Below are 18,219 nucleotides of genomic sequence, written 5' to 3' on the forward strand. Positions count from 1 at the left end.
TGACTGCGCTGGAAAAGTGCGGCAGCCTGGTCGGTAGTGATTTAAAATCATATTTACGCACGGTCATCGCCAAACCACAGCGACATTCAAGCGCTCCTCCGATCGGACAGGCCTGGATCATGCGGCAGCACCCGAAACAGTCTCAATTCATATATCACATAACACTACTCGGCGCGGTCAACCCCGAAAGGCCATTCTTCCCATCAATCATGGTGCGGAGTCAAAAAAAAAAAAAAAAAAAAAAACAACGACGCAAATCGACCGTAGCGAAACAGCTTGGTCCGCGATGTTAAATGGTAAGGTCCTACGTGTAGTGCCGCAGCAACATTTACGATATCCCTTATTCCGTTCCGTTCCGTTCCGTCCGGTCGAGCTCAGACACAGTCGAGGGCAGTGCGGGATTCCATGAAAGGTTCGTGTATTCAAATTTTGCCGAGGCGTTCCCCGGCTGCCGGTAGTGTACCGCTCGATCGCTCGCAACGGACAAAATGGGCGGCTGGTTGAGCGTCGAGTGGGTAGTGGATGAAAAAATAAAAGTGAAACTTTGACTTCCTGCTTTGACGGTCCCCGTCCAGGGGTACAAAAAATAAACAGGTGCATATCACTGCACCGAAGGGGTAAACGGCAGACGAAACGACGAGGTCATCCCGTTAACGACGGGGAAAGTCCGAGTCGACGTCGAAATGTGCGTGGCGTGACAAAATCTCCTGAGAATAGAGCTACGGAATCAGGATGTCGTTGAGAGCGATTTTCGGCCTGGTAAACGATTGCGTGTTTGAATGATAAATTTATTACACTCATCGTGAGTGATGAGGCACTTTTTCGGACTGACCAGTCTACCGGTTTAGGTGATTCAGTATGAGATTTCACATTACAAACGAATTTAATTGACAGTGAATCTGATAACGGTTTTGGGCGGAAACTCATAAAAGCGATGTGATGAAAAATGAGTTCGTATCACCTTACTTTGCGTTCAACTTTTATAAACACTTGTTTTGAACGGTTCGCGATCCACGAGGTCATATCTCAGTAAAAGTATGTTAATTGACGTAATGGAATTATAAGTTGAAAAATTCTTAGTGTTTAATTCCTGGTTCTATTCTATTTTCGATTCTGTACCTTACTCCAGCACAAAACACACGCACATCCGGCGGTGGGGTTACACAATCACGTTGTCACCTTTTTCAAACTGACGAACGAGCCTCCACAAACGGTGGGTCCCCGGGTCCGATGATGGCGCGACGTAAATTGAGCTGATTATCACCGTTCGCCACGCTCTCGGCACGGTGTGATTAAAGCAAATCGGCTCGAGCGAGCTGTGCCGAATTGGGATCAGTTGAAAGCAGTGACTTCGGTTTCACGGTGGAGGTGGATTTCTGTGTACTTTCCATTGCGGCCAGTGTCGTGTCGTCCGTCTTTGTGACGGACGGCAAACAGGTGAGTCAGGGCGAAGGCAGTGCGGCCGGGCTCTATGCAGGTCTACCGAGTGAAATATTTTGACAAAATGTTAAATCGTGGTAAATGATTCGTTCTGCTCCATTAGGAGGGATAATTCCAATGGGCCGTGTTTGGTCACACACAACAACGGGCGACAAAGTAAATCAACTTGTATCAGGTACTAAACAACCAGATGCGGTTTGTGTTTGGGAGTTAAGTGCCCAAACAAAAGATCAAGGCTGCTTGTGTCAAAAATAACACAAACTTTTGATCGTTTCGGAAAGTACAGTTCTGTTTTCGTACGTTTTGGCGCCATGGCTTGACGATTACAAGTAAAAATAAAACTTTTTCTCAAGGACCGAATTCGAGATACCCCTCATTAGATTGATTCATTTCAAGATAAGTCCACTATCTTCCGATTTATCTCCAATTACTCGTCATTAGACGTCAAATATTTCACCAGCAACTCATCTAGCTGCCGCATCGCATCTCGTTTCGCGTGTATCACGAAACGGATGAAAACCCCTAGCGGGATGACGACGACGAAGATGATGATGATGATGACGATGATGACATGTCGTGCCTTACTTGGTGCTTTTTTTCTTTTATTCTCCCGGCAATCAACCACCACCACGCGCGATACCGACGGATTTCTAATTAAGATGAAATTGTTCGATAAATCATCAACCACCAACGTTCGACGGGGCTTCGGTCACGGTACGAAATGAGATGAGATCAGATAAAATCTGCATCCCCGTGCAGAAAACTGATCGCGTCACTCATCTTTCGGCGTTTCCGGTTTCTGCCTGTTCAGTAGGGTTCGAAGCTTTGTGTGGGATATGAAGAATCCTTGTGTGTCAATTGTGCACTCTGAATGTGATAAATTATCAACATTAACATTATTTTAAAGAAGTTCACACATAAATAATGATTTAATTATTATTAGAGCTGCGGTGTTCTCAATACTGATTTTTTCCTTTCGCTAAAGACTGTCCCAGAAAGTATGGACGCAACCAGATAACCGCAGCCATTTCGCAATGGTTCAGAATCTGTCAATTTTTATAGCTGCGTCCTGTTGTTTACACTGTTCTCTAACCACTTGTGCAGTTTTTTATTCGTTTTCATTAGTTTGTTTCGAAATGCGTTGACTTTCAGCAGAACAACTTCGGAAAATTATGTACAAATGGTGCACAGAACGCGGACTGTCACTGAGAAAGATAGCAAAAATGGAAGGAGTAAGTGAAAAAGCCGTGCGAAATGTAATCAGGAAGTTCGGTGAGGATAACACCTTTGAGGATAAACCGAAAACGGGTCGAAAAAAAGGTCCTGCTAACCCTCAGTTGGACAAACGTATACTGAAGGCGTTCGAGCAAAAGAAGGAGGTTTCAGTTCAGGATGTGGCCAAAAAAGTGGGCACTTCGAAGTCAAATGTTCTTCGTGCTAAAGATCGTTTGAATCTTCGAACCTATAAGAAGCAGAAACAACCAAAATGTAGACCGAAACAAAAAGCATCGATCAGGCCGAGGGTTCGAAAGCTGCACAATACGATTCTTGCTGGAAATTTGAACTTCATAATCATGGACGACGAAACCTACGTGAAACTCGATTACAAATCCTTGCCGAGACCACAATATTATACGGTGCGAGAAGGGCAAGTGTTAAATCAGTCCGAGACATCGATCAATAAAAAAATGTCGAAAAATTTGGTAAGAAAGCTATGGTCTGGCAAGCAATTTGTGGCTGCGGTAAGATTTCGAAACCCTTCATCACCACTGCTTCAATGAACAGCGAAATATACATCAAGGAATGTTTACAAAAACGACTTCTACCCATGATTCAAAGTCACAAGGATCCTGTCGTCTTTTGGCGAGATCTTGCTTCTTGCCACTACTAGAAATCAACGGTAGATTGGTATACTACCAAAAATGTCACTTTCGTCCCAAAAGACATGAATCCACTAAATTGCCCACAACTTAGACCAATTGAGGAATTTTGGGCATTAACGAAGGCACATCTTAGGAAACATGTCTCGGCAGCCGAAACGATTCAACAGTTCGAAAAAGATTGGAAAAAAGTGTCAAAACTTGTCGCCTAAAAGTCGGTACGAAATTTAATGAGGAACGTTCGCAAACAGGTGTGCCAGCTAGTCTACAATGGCTAAGTAACAGGTCGGCTGAAAAGTTCGTATCGTTTAATAGAAACACACATTTTTTTGCCAAAATTCGTTTTTATTATTCAACATAATTGCCATCAGAGGCGATACAGCGATTATAGCGATCTTCCAACTGTTCGATACCATTTTTTAGTACGATTTGTCCTTTGCCTCCAAATAGGCCTCAGTTTCAGCGATTACCTCTTCATTGCTTCTAAATTTTTTAGCAGCGAGCATTCTCTTGAGGTCTGAGAACAGGAAAAAGTCACTGGGGGCCAAATCTGGAGAATACGGTAGATGAGGGAGCAATTCGAAGCCCAATTCGTTCAATTTCAGCATGGTTTTCATCGACTTGTGACACGGTGCATTGTCTTGATGAAACAAAACTTTTTTCTTCTTCAAATGAGGCCGTTTTTTTTTTAAATTTCGTCCTTCTAACGCTCTAATAACGCTATATAATAGTCACTGTTGATGGTTTTTCCATTTTCAAGGTAGTCGATGAAAATTATACCATGCGAATCCCAAAATACAGACGCCATAACCTTACCGGCCGATTGTTGAGTCTTTCCACGCTTTGGGTTCGGTTCATCGCGTGCAGTCCACTCAGCTAACTGTCGATTGGACTCCGGAGTGAAGTGATGGAGCCATGTTTCGTCCATTGTTATATATCGACGAAAAAAATCGGTTTTATTTCGATATAACAGCTCCAAACACTGCTCAGAATCATCAATTCGTTGTTGTTTTTTATCGATTGTGAGCTCACGCGGCACCCATTTTGCACAAAGCTTTCTCATATCCAAATATTCGTGAATAATATGTCCAACACGTTCCTTTGATATCTTTAGGGTGTCAGCTATCTCGATCAACTTCACTTTACGGTCATTGAAAATCATTTTGTGGATTTTTCTCACGTTTTCATCGGTAACAGCCTCTTTTGGACGTCCACTGCGTTCATCGTCTTCGGTGCTCATATGACCAGTACGAAATTTTGCAAACCACTTACGAATTGTTGCTTCGCCCGGTGCAGAGTCTGAATAACAATCATCAAGCCATGTTTTGGTAACGGCGGCACTTTTTACCTTTTTTTTTATATATAAAAAATAGGTATAGAATTCGCTCAAACTTTCGAAAAATTTTCCGAGGCCCGGAGGGCCGAATGTCATATACCAATCGATTCAGCTCGACGAACTGAGCAAATGTCCGTGTGTGTGTGTGTGTGTGTGTGTGTGTGTGTGTGTGTGTGTGTGTGTGTGTGTGTGTGTGTGTGTGTGTGTGTGTGTGTGTGTGTGTGTGTGTGTGTGTGTGTGTGTGTGTGTGTGTGTGTGTGTGTGTGTGGGTGTGTGTGTGTGTGGGTGTGTGTGTGTTTTCAACTAAGAGGTCGAGATCTCAGCGATGGCTGGACCGATTTTGATCAAGCTAGTCGCAAATGAAAGGTCTCCCCGTCACCCTGAACGCTATTGAATGGTTTCGAGACGGGATGTTTACTTTTTGAGTTATACGAAGTTTTATGTCAAAATTTTCTGTTTTTTGACAGTATCTGTCACATTTGACCTTGAAAACAGAATATGTTTCCAGACTTACATTTCGCTCGGTAATACCTATCCAACAAGCCATAGATTGTAAAAATCCGTCCATTTTTAACGGAGATATCGATATTTTTGTGTAAGCCTTATTCCAGTAGAAGGAATTTTGAGCGCTGTATGAAAAAGCAATGCTTGGGAGCAACATGAAACACGATTTTTTATACTGTTACATATAATTGTTTCTAAGTACCAAAAAGACTGTGTACAGCATCCTTTTTTATGACAATTTGCCTCGGACCAATTTTAGCACGGTTCATTTTTGGCAACATAATCTTTCGAATATGGCATATGTAAACCAGATGATACCCCAGCATTATCGAGTTGGAAGTAATTCCATAATTATATTGATTTAAACTATTTACAGCAATAAATGCTGGATGAACATGACTTCCATATACCATACGACTCAGTTCGTCGAGATCAGCAAATGCGTGTGTGACAAATAATTTCACTCAATTTTCTCGGAGATGGTTAAACCGTTTTCTACAAACTCAGATTCATATGAAAAGTCGTATACTCCCAAACAAGGTTCCTGAATTACGTTTGGATCCGACTTCTGATTGCGGAATCACAGGATGATATGTGAAACGAAATTAAAATAATGCAATTAATTTTTCTCGTAGATGGCTGAACCGATCTAAGATTCAAATGAAATCTAAGAATCATCTATGATTCAAATGAGAGGTCTTAAAATCCTATAAAACCTCTTACTTTTTAGTCAGACCCGACTTCTGGTTTAGAAAATGCAGGGTGATTAGTATAAAAATGTCCATTTCACATAAATTAATCAGGTTTATCGGGTTTGCAGATTTGGATAGTCGATTACCAAATAAATTTATTTCAGTTTGAGCGGTATTCGTTTTTGGATTCGGAATGTACCCCCAAATTTTAATTCGCACTACAATTTCTCAAAGATGTCTACACACTGCTCAGGTGAATTTAACTGATTTCAGCTACACCGATCTTAGAACTCCGGATCCAGTTTCGAATCGTTTCTTAAAGTTTAATCATTTTTTCAAAAAGGCCAAATCGAACTTCAAAAACAAAAATTCAAATTAAAGGACTTAAGGTCCCATACAAAATTGGTGAATTTTATCCGATTCTGGAATTACAGATGATGAAATTTTAAAATGCATACCGATATACAAGATGTAAATTGTTTGGCGTATTAATTTATGGCCATTCGAATCATTTTTGGTTATGCTAGTTCCTGAATACCAGCTCTGGAAGTACCATAAATAATGACGAAAAACTCTAAAGTGGAACTTACTTCGACATCTCATGGAATGTTCAATCGAATGTCACACGTTAAGATTGAAATTCGATGCGATTTGCAGATTCGAAATTACAGGATAATGAGTGATTAAAATCTCAATTTGCCGTTTGAAACGACGATAGTTAAAATAATGTCATGAGAACTAAAACACCTAAGAATATCCATACAAAAAGCACATGCGGATTGATAAAAAAAAGGTATCATCTCACTGCTAGGTGGATTAATCACGTTTTTTTATCAAAAAGTAGTGTTTCATCAACACACGACATTCCTTTTTTTCCATTTTTTCACAATAACAAAAGTAGCTTCACTCAAAATGCAATATCTCACAAACTAATAATCAGACAGCTGTCAAATTTATACACGTATCTGTTGAAGGTTGGTAGTAATTGAAAATGGTATGGATTTAATTCTAGTGGCGCCCTCTCATAGAAACGATACGATCTGTTAGCAAACGTTGGGAATAATATTCTTTTGTTGTTGTCTAATATTATCAGTATATCGAATAAAATTTGAATACCTAACACTTGTGAATTATTTACAGCGAAATCAAAGTGCGTCCATACTTTCTGGGACAGTGTTTTAGTAGAAAAACGGCAACAGAAAGCGAACTTTTTGTTCAATTCGAAATGTTTTTTTAATTCATTTAATTGTGCATAACAAGTCATCTTAAAACAAATTAGGTCTTATGACAAAAATACGAACTTTTGAGTTTACTTCATCCATTAGGGTATGTGCAGACTTCTCTGAAACCTGTTTAGCTTTGTCCAAGACTTTCAAATTTTTTCCATGATTGTAGCTTGTTGTTCATATTGAGGGAGTCCTCTCTTCACGAGAGCCCAATACTGCTCGATAGGTCGCAACTCCGGACAGTTAGGTGGATTCGTGGACTTAATTCGCAATACACCGTTCCAAAATATCTTCGGTGTTGTGACAAGATTCCAAATCAGGTCAGAATAACGAAGGTGCGTCATGACTGCGTAGAAATGGTAATAATCGTTTTTGGCTTTCTCATATAGAAAGGCTATGCAATCACTGTGAAAATCGACTTTTTATCCGAGGCTCGGAGGGTAATATGTAAATAATATGGTAATATGTGAAAATTTGAAAAAAGGTTTAAACTCAATTATCTCAAGAACAACTCAACCGATTTTTGCAAACTTAGATTCAATAAAAAGGTCTTATAATATCCTAAAAATTTGTGGAACATTTTATCTGGATCCGACTTCTGGTTCCGGAACTAGAGCCTGATAAATGGAACATTACCAATTTTATTATTATTTTTCCACGAACGATGTTTAAAACAGGTACAAATCCCATAAAACTGTCTGATAAATTCATCTAGTTTGCAGAGCTTGTTAGTTTGTGGGCATGAAAACTTAATTCGGCACTACTGGTCCCCTCTTTTCCTGTTCCGAGAGCACCGAAAGTGGAGAAGAAAAACTCCTAAAACTAAATTCACTTCGATTTCTCTGCGATGCGATTTTCACAAATCTTGATTTGAATTAAAGTTCATACTGTCTTTAAAACTACTGTGAAATTTCATCCGGATCCGACTTCCGGTTCCGCAGTTACAGGGCGATGAGTGTCAAAGTTTTCAAATCGCCATATAGAGTGACAATATGTACAACACCGAAAGAAGAAGAAAACACAAAATGCACTAGACGTGCTTTGTTCTATTTCGTACACGTTGTGTAGTGATAATAATAAAAATAATAATAATAATAATAATAATAATAATAATAATAATAATAATAATAATAATAATAATAATAATAATAATATTAATAATAATAATAATAATAATAATAATAATAATAATAATAATAATAATAATAATAATAATAATAATAATAATAATAATAATAATATTAATAATAATAATAATAATAATAATAATAATAATAATAACTGCTACGGCTGCTGATTCATGATGTTTAGCTTGACTTACATATGCAGAAGTAACAGGAACGCAGGTTCGTTTCGTTTGTTAGATTTCGTTTAATTGGTTTAATCGAAATAGAGCATGAGATAGTAAGTAAAAGTTTAACTACGTTCTAAACTGTTCCAATTTGTAGGTCATATTTGCTGGTAGCAAACGAACCAACTTCGGCTATTCCGTTTATCTGGATCCGGTTTCGGAAGAACTGGAAATAGTGATTTAAAAAAAAAGGATCTCACTCACTTTTCTTGGAGATGGCCAAATCGATTTTCACAAACTTATAGGTTCAAAAGAAAAATCTTACAGTTTCATACGGAATTCCATAATTTGTTGTGGATACTACTTTCGGTTCCGGAACTACAGGGTAAACAGGATTTATAGAGTTTGTGAGATTAGATCCGAACTAATTTTACTATTTCTATTCAATAAACAGCTGTTTTAAGCGAATTTCACGGTTATATTTATGATGTAATGAGTAATATAAGAAAAGCATCATTACACCACTAGGTGGATTAAAATAGGTTTTTTAACACTAGTTGCAAAAGAAGTCATTTTGACACTTTTTGATTTTAAATAAAAAAAACCTATTTTAATCCACCTAGCAGTGAGATGATACCTTTTTTATCAATCCGCATATGTTTTTTGCATGGATATTCTTAGGTGTTTTAGTTCTCATTATTTTAATTATCGTCGTTTCAAACGGCAAATTGAGATTTTAATCACTCATTACCCTGTAATTTTGAATCTGCAAATCGTATCGAATTTCAATCTTAACGTGTGACAATCGATTGAACATTCCATGAGATGTCGAAGTAAGTTCCATTTTAGAGTTTTTCGTCATTATTTATGGTACTTCCAGAGCCGGTATTCAGGAACTAGCATAACCCAAAATGATTCGAATGGCCATAAATTATTACGCCAAACAATTTACATCTTCTATATCGGTATGAATTTTAAAAACTCATCATCTGTATTTCTAGAATCGGATAAAATTCACCAATTTTGTGTGGGACCTTAAGTCCTTTAATTTGAATTTTTGTTTTTGAAGTTCGATTTGGTCTTTTTGAGAAAATGATTGAGCTTTGAAAAACGATGCGATACTGGTGTAGCTGAAATCAGTTAAGTTCACCTGAGGATTGTGTAGACATCTTTGAGAAATTGTAGTGCGAATTAAAATTTAGGGGGTACATTCCGAATCCAAAAAAGAATACCGCATAAATTGAAATAAATTTATTTGGTAATCGACTATCCAAATCTGCAAACCCGATAAACCTGATTAATTTATGTGAAATGGACATTTTTGTTCTAATGAGTGTATCGATAAGTAGTTATCAACATTCAAACAGTTATTACTATGAAATGGCCTAATTTTTTGCGTTTTTTGCGCCGACATGTTTGTTCACATGCTACAGCTGCGTAATCGATTGGTTTCGGTACGGTTTTTCGTTTCAATGATGAATCGAATTGATCCGGAAACGCGAAAGAAAATTCTGCACACTTGGTGCTCAGAAAGTGGTGTCACGTACAACGAAATTGCAAAACGGGTAAAAGTACACCACACCAGTGTCAAAAATATTATCGAGAAGCTCGGTTAGACCCGGTAGGAAAACGGGTCCCAGCCAGCCCGGCCGGGACTTAAAAGTGGTTGAGTACATCAGGCAAAACCCATCGGATGCATCCTAATCGACGACGAAACCTACGCCAAGGAAGACTCTCGAGCGCTGCCCGGACCGCAATATTATACGAATTCGGTGTACCAGGACCTGGACGACGCTGACACCATGGTGGCGATGGATAAGTTTGGGCAGAAGGTGTTGGTCTGGCAAGCAATTTGTACCTGGGGTTTGCGGTCGTCGATTTTTTTCACAAAGGGCACAATTAATGCCAAGGTGTACGAGGAAGAATGTTTGAAGAAGAGAATGCTGCCACTGTACATAAAGCATAAGGCTCCTCCTCTCTTCTGGCCGGATTTGGCTGCAGCCCACTGCGCCAACTTCGTTCTACAGTGGTTGTCAAAAAATAATGTACAGGAAAAGGACATCAACCCACCGAACTGTCCGGATCTTCGGCCAATTGAAAAGTATTGGGGAATTGTCAAGCGGCACTTTCGGAAGGAAGGTACAGTGTCCCAAAACATGCAGGAGTTAAAAAAAACTGGACAGCTGCCACCAGGAAAGTCACAAAAGTAACTGTGTAGAATTTAATGAAGAAGGTCAAGTTCAAAGTGCGAGCGTTTCACAGAAACTAGGATTTTCTTCAATATAATCAGTGAAATGCATAAAAATGTAATTTTTCTACAATGTATCGAAAACTGATGTCAAAATATGTTTTTTTTTCGCTTTTTTATTCAATAATCAATGTTGCCAACTACATTCCGATACACTCCTTAATCACCCTGTATCTCCTAAACCAGAAGTCGGATCTGACTAAAAAGTAAGATGTTTTATAGGATTTTGAGACCTCTCATTTGAGTCATAGATGATTCTTAGATTTCATTTGAATCTTAGATCGGTTCAGCCATCTACGAAAAAAATTAATTGCATTATTTTAATTTCGATTCACATATTCGTTTCATACCGCAATCAGAGGTCGGATCCAAACGTAATTCAGGAACCTTGTTTGGGAGTATACTACTTTTCATATGAGTCTGAGTTTGTAGAAAACGGTTCAGCCATCTCCTAGACAATTGAGGGAAGTTATTTGTCACACACGCATTTGCTGATCTCGACGAACTGAGTCGTATGGTATATGGAAGTTATTTTATTCCAGCATTTATTGCTGTAAGTAGTTTAAATCAATATAATTATGGAATTGCTTTCAACTCGAAAATGCTGATATCATTTGGTTTACATATGCCATATTAGAACGATTATGTTGCCAAAATGAACCGTGCTAAAATCGGTCCGAGGTAGAATGTCATAAAAAAGATACTGTACACAGTCTTTCTGGTACTTACAAACAATTGTATGTAACAGTATTGAAAAATCGCGTTTCGCGTTGCTCCCAAGCATTGCTTTATCATATCGCGCTCAAAACTCCTACTGCTGGAATAGAAGGCAAAAGTCGATTATACAAAAATGTCGATATATCCGTTGGAAATGGATGGATTTTAACAATCTATGGCTTGATGGATAGCTATTACCTTGTGGAATCTAAGTATGGAAACATATTCTGTTTTCAAGGTCAAGTGTGACAGATACTGTCAAAAAAAAAAAAAATTTTTCATAAAACTTCGTATAACTCAAAAAGTAAACATCCGATCTCAAAACCATTCAATAGCGTTCTGGATGACGGGGAGACCTTTCATTTGCGACTAGTTTGATCAAAATCGGTCCAGCCATCTCTGAGATCTCGACCTCTTAGTTGACAACACACATACAGACACACACACACACACATACACACACACAGCCATTTGTTCTGTTCGTTTAGCTGAATCGAATGGTATATGTGGGACATGTGCTTAATTATTACGCATGAGCTACCAATCACTAATAGTTTGTTTGTTGTTATCGTATGTATATGAATACCTTCCTTATCTTATCTAGATAATCTTTTTAAAGACCAGTAGGAACGATATAGCACTGGGATTAACCTAAAGTGGTATCCATGCTGGTTACATGTTGTTCATATCCACCCAAAAGTAGCAATCCGCAACTAGTTCTGATACGACAAAGTCCAAACTATGTTGCAACAAGAGCACGAATATGTGTTTTATGTTATACTGGTTAAAACATGGTGACAGCAGTGTTTCTTTATAATGTAAACATTAAACTAACTATCATTTGTAAGTTATCGTTACTTGATTCTAATATATCTTTAATCACAGCTATGTTTTAGCTACTAGTTGAAAAAAGGTTTATTTTCCGTTGCGAAACCATTATAAATACGTTATGATAACTAAAATGCAAACAAAACAACCTTTATTGGCTTGAATATGGCGAACACAATATGGAGTCTCAAGAAGTGTATGAAACGTAAATAAAACCAGGATATTACTTTATTCAAAACTACTTTTTGCCGAAAATAGTGAACGGCAGAATAGTCATTTTTGTTCTATGCACTGTCATAAACACGAAGAAAATAATATATGGATTGAACATCGATTGTGATAATATTATAGTTCTCATGATATATGAATTTAAAATGATGTGAAATCACTCTACTTGGAATAATTTTGAGCTTTCTGAACATAGGGTTATTATTTTGTTTATTTTTTATATCTTTATAAACAGATTTTTATTGAAGACGCATAAAAACAGTTAAGTAAAATTGAATTCCGCTCGACAAATTTTGGATCGTTGTGAAATTAGTACCTTGTATCAAGTTTGTGACTTAAAGTACTCTTCGCTTCTTAGTTTACTTAGAAACAAGTTATTTTCAAGTTATGAAAAGATAAGTTATTTCAGTATGGCATTACAACGTAACGACAACATATTTTTAGCCGATTTAACAACTAGTAGAAACTGCGCTTTTTGAGTCATGCAAGTGGTTAGATGTTAGTAACAATCACTCAAATATCTAGTTGCAAACTAGTCACAAACAAGCTAGCGTAACAAAAATTGTTACTTGAGCATGGAAATAAAACTTCAGGCTGAATCGAGGTAACCGATAAACAAACTGATTCGTCCTCTTTTCAATTTTTACCTTCGATCAGGACGGAAGGGTAAGTACCCGGCTCTGATAACCGAAGGACTATCTGCACAATAAATGTGAGTCTTTGTGACTAGATTTTCACAGTATGTGACATATGGGCCTCCCGATCTCCGAACCTCAGTTAAAAAGTTGGTTTTCACAGCGATTGCATTGCCTTTCTATATGAGAAAGGCAAAAAGTAACATTCCTTTTACAAAATCAACTGTTAAAATGTATGATATTCACCGTTTTTGACGCTCTTATATGTCGGTCTCAGAATTTGGACACCGTTAGCTTGAATCTTGTTTAAAATTTTCCCCTTACTATATACTTTAGTAAGAATGCATTTTATCTGTCACAAAAAATAATCCTTATAGCTATCTCAGTGTCATAAACCAAATAATGAATGTATAAAAGAGGACGGCAGCATCAAAACCATAAACATAGAAAACACCAATCAATTGATCGCTCGCCAAGGCACTGCATCCCTCCCAGTCCAGTACTCCTCGCCAAATGAGCTACTGCCGCCGCCAGCAACCATTGCATTCCAACCCATTCAGTGATCCCAGAATTAGCAACATTGCACCGACCGACCGAACGGTGCTGCACCTGCTGATGTGAAAACAGCAACACTCTTCCCCTTTATCGCAGATCGCGTAGTTTGGCCGCAGTTACTGCGCACTGCATTACCGCAATTAGGGGGCGCCCTGTTTCAGCCAGCGATTCCATAAACTGGCAACTAAATAGCGGACTGGCCAACAGGCAAAGACTCGGCTCACTCGCAGAAGGGTGTTATTTTTCTCTGATTTTATTTATTGTTTCAAGCCAGGATAGCAATCAGACCCTTCGGGGAAATTCCGCTGAACTGACTCTGACTGCGTTTTAGCCTTTCGGGTGATCGGTATTCGCTCTCTTTCTTTCTCTCTCTCTTCCACAAACATAGTTATCGATGCCTTCATCCCCCTTTCATTATTTTCCATTTGAATTTGTTCGTAGGTACATATTACTGATCATGAATGCAAGTACAAGTAGTTGTGGTCCGCAGTTCTCTACCAATCGGACGTGGAAAATGCGTGGGAAAATTTATTCCGAAAAATCAAAATATATCATAACTTATGATCGTTCAATTGTGACACTCATTTGCTGTGAGTTCCAGCGGCAGCTGCTACCGAAGTGATGTTCCCCTTCTTTCCTAGCTCGAAACAATCGGAGGGGTGCGCAGTTGAGATTGTCGGAGCGATAGCTGATTAAGTCACTGTGGTTGTTTTCCTGTTTCCTGCAGTTGACATGACTCTCCGGACAGTAATTATTTTCCAATTACGTTTAATAGTGTACGTTAAGCTGAGTGCAATCAGAACACCTCAAAATGAGTACTTTTGAAACAGACCGAATACACTTAATCCAATGTCACTGAAGAAAGTGACAAACGATTGAGATTATCTCGGAGCCGAACAGTTCAAAGCCGTTGAGAGGATCGGTTTAACAAGATGGCCTTCTATTTTTCAAATAGACCGCTCCCCTGCTCATCAACTACAGGAAAATTGATTCCCGCTTGTCTGTACGTTGTTTACCAAGTGTCATCTCAATATTTTTCCTCTATTACTAACTTTGAGGCTTTTAAATTTCAATTTTTCTAGACTAGCCAAAAATAAACACACGCGGACGCACGGTCGATCCACTCGCGTTAGGTGAAAATTTCCCGCATTCCACGGTAGCTCGGAAATGTATTTTTTTTTACCAAAACACGCCCATGTAGGAATGCACAATTCTCCAGAAATGTGTCCCGCACCACTTCCCCGTGCTGAGTGCCGTTCTGAGCACCTGAAGTGCGATGCTGTCAGCATCACTTTTTTACTGATCTGAAAAAAAAAGTTGTACAATCACATGTTCTCTGAATTCTACCGGAGAAGAAAAAAACACTTCTAGGTGGATGGTTTTAAATGTCAACTGTATTTTGAAGCAGCTGATCGCAAACTTTGTTGGATTACGACGTTTCCGCGCTGTTTCTCCGGGGAGGTATTTCGTTTCAACTGGATTGGAATTCGAAAATGTCATACGTGTCTTGCGGACAATTCACCGGTATCCGAAATGGGACGGCACCGCTTTTTTTCTGCACAGTTGGTCGGACGATTCAATCATTTCAATCACTAATGGGATGACCTTTTTTTTTGTACGCCGGTAACACTAATAGGGATCACCAATTTAATCGATGTTGCGGTAATGATAGTTTTCTGCCGTGTGTATAGTTGAATTCGAAGGTCATCATTTCAACCTACTTCGGACTGTAAAGATTCTCTCCCTGTCTCTCGCAGCAACCACAATTATAGCTCTTCAACCATTTCCAAAAAAAATCGAACAGTGCAGCAACTCAACAACCGTTAACCTTTTCCACCCACGAAGCCACCGTCCCAGGCTCCGTCGAAAATTGGACGATCGACGACTAGGCAGCAGGAGCGCGTATTAATATCTTCATCACCTGAAACCCGTAATCAACGGTTCTTAACTTGACTTCTTCTTTTTTCTCTTGCGTCGCAAGCCGACGAGGGCGTATCGATTCAACGTGCGGCAGGAAAGGGTTCAGATTCCAAACGGGATCAGATCTGGTCAACATTTAACCGATCGTGAGCGTCTCCAGCGTGCCTGCTCACCGGCACCGTATAATCATCAAAAAAAAAACCTACGAGATCTGTCCCCAATTACGACTTATCGATCACCGGCATAGAAGCGAAACAGTTCCTACACGCATTTCGTTGTAGGTCACTTAGACGGGGCACCAAATCTCTTTTAAGGGTTCACAATAAAGCACGTTGCCACCACCCACCCACACACATCACATCACATCTGGCTAGGTGGCGAGAAGGCCCACAAAACGACCCATTTTAGTTAAGTCCCCTAAGATGACAGGTATAATTTAACCTGTTGATGAAATCAATCGAAGCTTCGGACTCGTGTCCATGAGGATTATTTATATTAACTTTTCTTTTCTTTGAACGCGAGATGCCGTGTTTGGCAGGTTTGTGGGTTCAGTTGGACGATGACTAAAAAAAGTCTTGAACTTCTGAGTAGCAAAAGTTTTAGGACTTTGTAACACTTCGCAGAGATTTCTGCATCGAGACGTTCGCTCTGAAACTTAAATTATAACAGCAGGATTACCCATCAGTTAGATTTTATGTCTTATTCAAGCCGCTTACAGTTAAAACATTTTGTAACAGTAAACAATAAAAAACGCATTAAAGATGAGCAAACTTAACGAACTTGAGACATAATCTCCGGGGTTTCGCGTCTAAGGTTGATCATTAATTTTTTTTATATCAATAAAAGAGGTCATGGTCCCATACCCAAGTAGCAATTCGCAACTTGTTCTGATATGACTAAGTCCGAACTATGTTGCAACGAGAACACGAACAAGTCTTTTTATGTTACACTGATTAAATCAAGCTGACAGCAATGTTTCTTCGTAGCATAATTAGTTACAAAATTGTTATTTAAGTTTCCAATCATCACATGTTTTAGTCATGGTGAACTGATTTTTATTTATAAGTCATCGTTACCAATTTCAAACATATATTTAATCACTGCAATGCTTTTAGCTACTAGTTGAAATTGAGGTAATTTAACGTCGCGAAACCATTATAAATACGTAAGCGTATGTGCCGATCGTTCCTGTGGCAGTAACATTGATATTACGAGCTTTAAACATGCAATTGATTGGTATTTGGCAACGTAATGATAACGTAAATGAAACACTGTTTTATTTCCTTTGATATAGCAATCACAGTAGCATATAACATTATTAAAACAAGAATATTACTTGGTTCGAAACTACTTTTTGACAAAAAAAAGTGACTATGTAGTAATTTTTCCTCCATGCACTACCATAAGTATAAAGAGAACAATATATGGATGAAACATCGATAGCAACAATATTATAGTTCTCATTCGATATGAACTTCAATGAATAACTAATAATAATCACTTAATTTCGTTTTCTGTCGGCACGTCAGTAACGACATGGCACTTCGGTACAATAAGTGTTTTGCAAATAGCATTAACTTTACGTCTGCTCAGCGGTTTATGTATAATCATTCGGTTGCGTTAGCAGTTCAGCATAAACTGCTGACGCACTGATGATCCGAAGGCGAAACGTGAAAAGTGTACTAAAAATAATTTAGTGTACATGAATTAATTTTAAGCGTTTGGAACGTAGAATAGTTTCATAGTTTGTTTTTCATATCTTCATATACAAACTTTTATTTCAGGCGCATCAAAAACACTTTATTAAAATTGAATTTCCTTCGTCAGTTTGAAAATCGTTGTATAATTTGTACATCGTATCAAGTTTACAATTCCAAATATTATGCTGCTCTGTTATTGTCGATAGAAAAGTATTTTGGATTCATTCAATGTTTACAGCGTTGTTGGTGATCATAAGGAGTGTATCGATTCTTACATTCATACAGTTATTACTCTGAAATGGCTTAATTTTTTGCAGCGGGTTTTGGGGTGACATGTTTGTTTACATGTCAAAAACAGCTGCGCAATCGATTCGTTTCGATACGGTTTATCGTTTCAATGATGAGTCGAATTGATCCGGAAACGCGAAAGAAAAATTCTGCACACTTGGTGCTCAGAAAGAGGTGTCACGTACAACCAAATTGCAAAACGGGTGAAAGTGCACCACACCAGTGTCAAAAATATTATCGAGAAGTTCGGTAAGACCCTTTCCATGAAGGATTCTCCCCGATCCGGTAGGAAAACGGGTCCCAGCCAGCCCGGCCGGGACTTAAAAGTGGTTGAGTCCATCAGGAAAAACCCATCGGCGTCGACGCGGGATTTGGCCAAGCAGTTCAACACCAGCATCGGGATGATTCAACGGATCAAAGTTCGGAACTCCCTGAAAACGTACAAGAAACAGAAGGTGCCGAAAAATCCCCGGTACAGCAAGTTCAGGCCAAAACAAGAGCGCGAAAACTGTATAACCGGATTCTACAGAATAAAGACGGATGCATCCTGATCGACGGAGAAACCTACGCCAAGAAAGACTCTCGAGCGCTGCCCGGACCGCAATATTATACGAAATCGGTGTACCAGGACCTGGACGACGCTGACACCACGGTGGCGATGGAAAAGTTTGGGCAGAAGGTGTTGGTCTGGCAAACAGTTTGTACCTGTGGTTTGCGGTCGTCGATTTTCT

The sequence above is a fragment of the Malaya genurostris genome, chromosome 2, assembly GCF_030247185.1.
Source record: "Malaya genurostris strain Urasoe2022 chromosome 2, Malgen_1.1, whole genome shotgun sequence".
In the NCBI taxonomy this organism is placed as follows: Eukaryota; Metazoa; Arthropoda; class Insecta; order Diptera; family Culicidae; genus Malaya; species Malaya genurostris.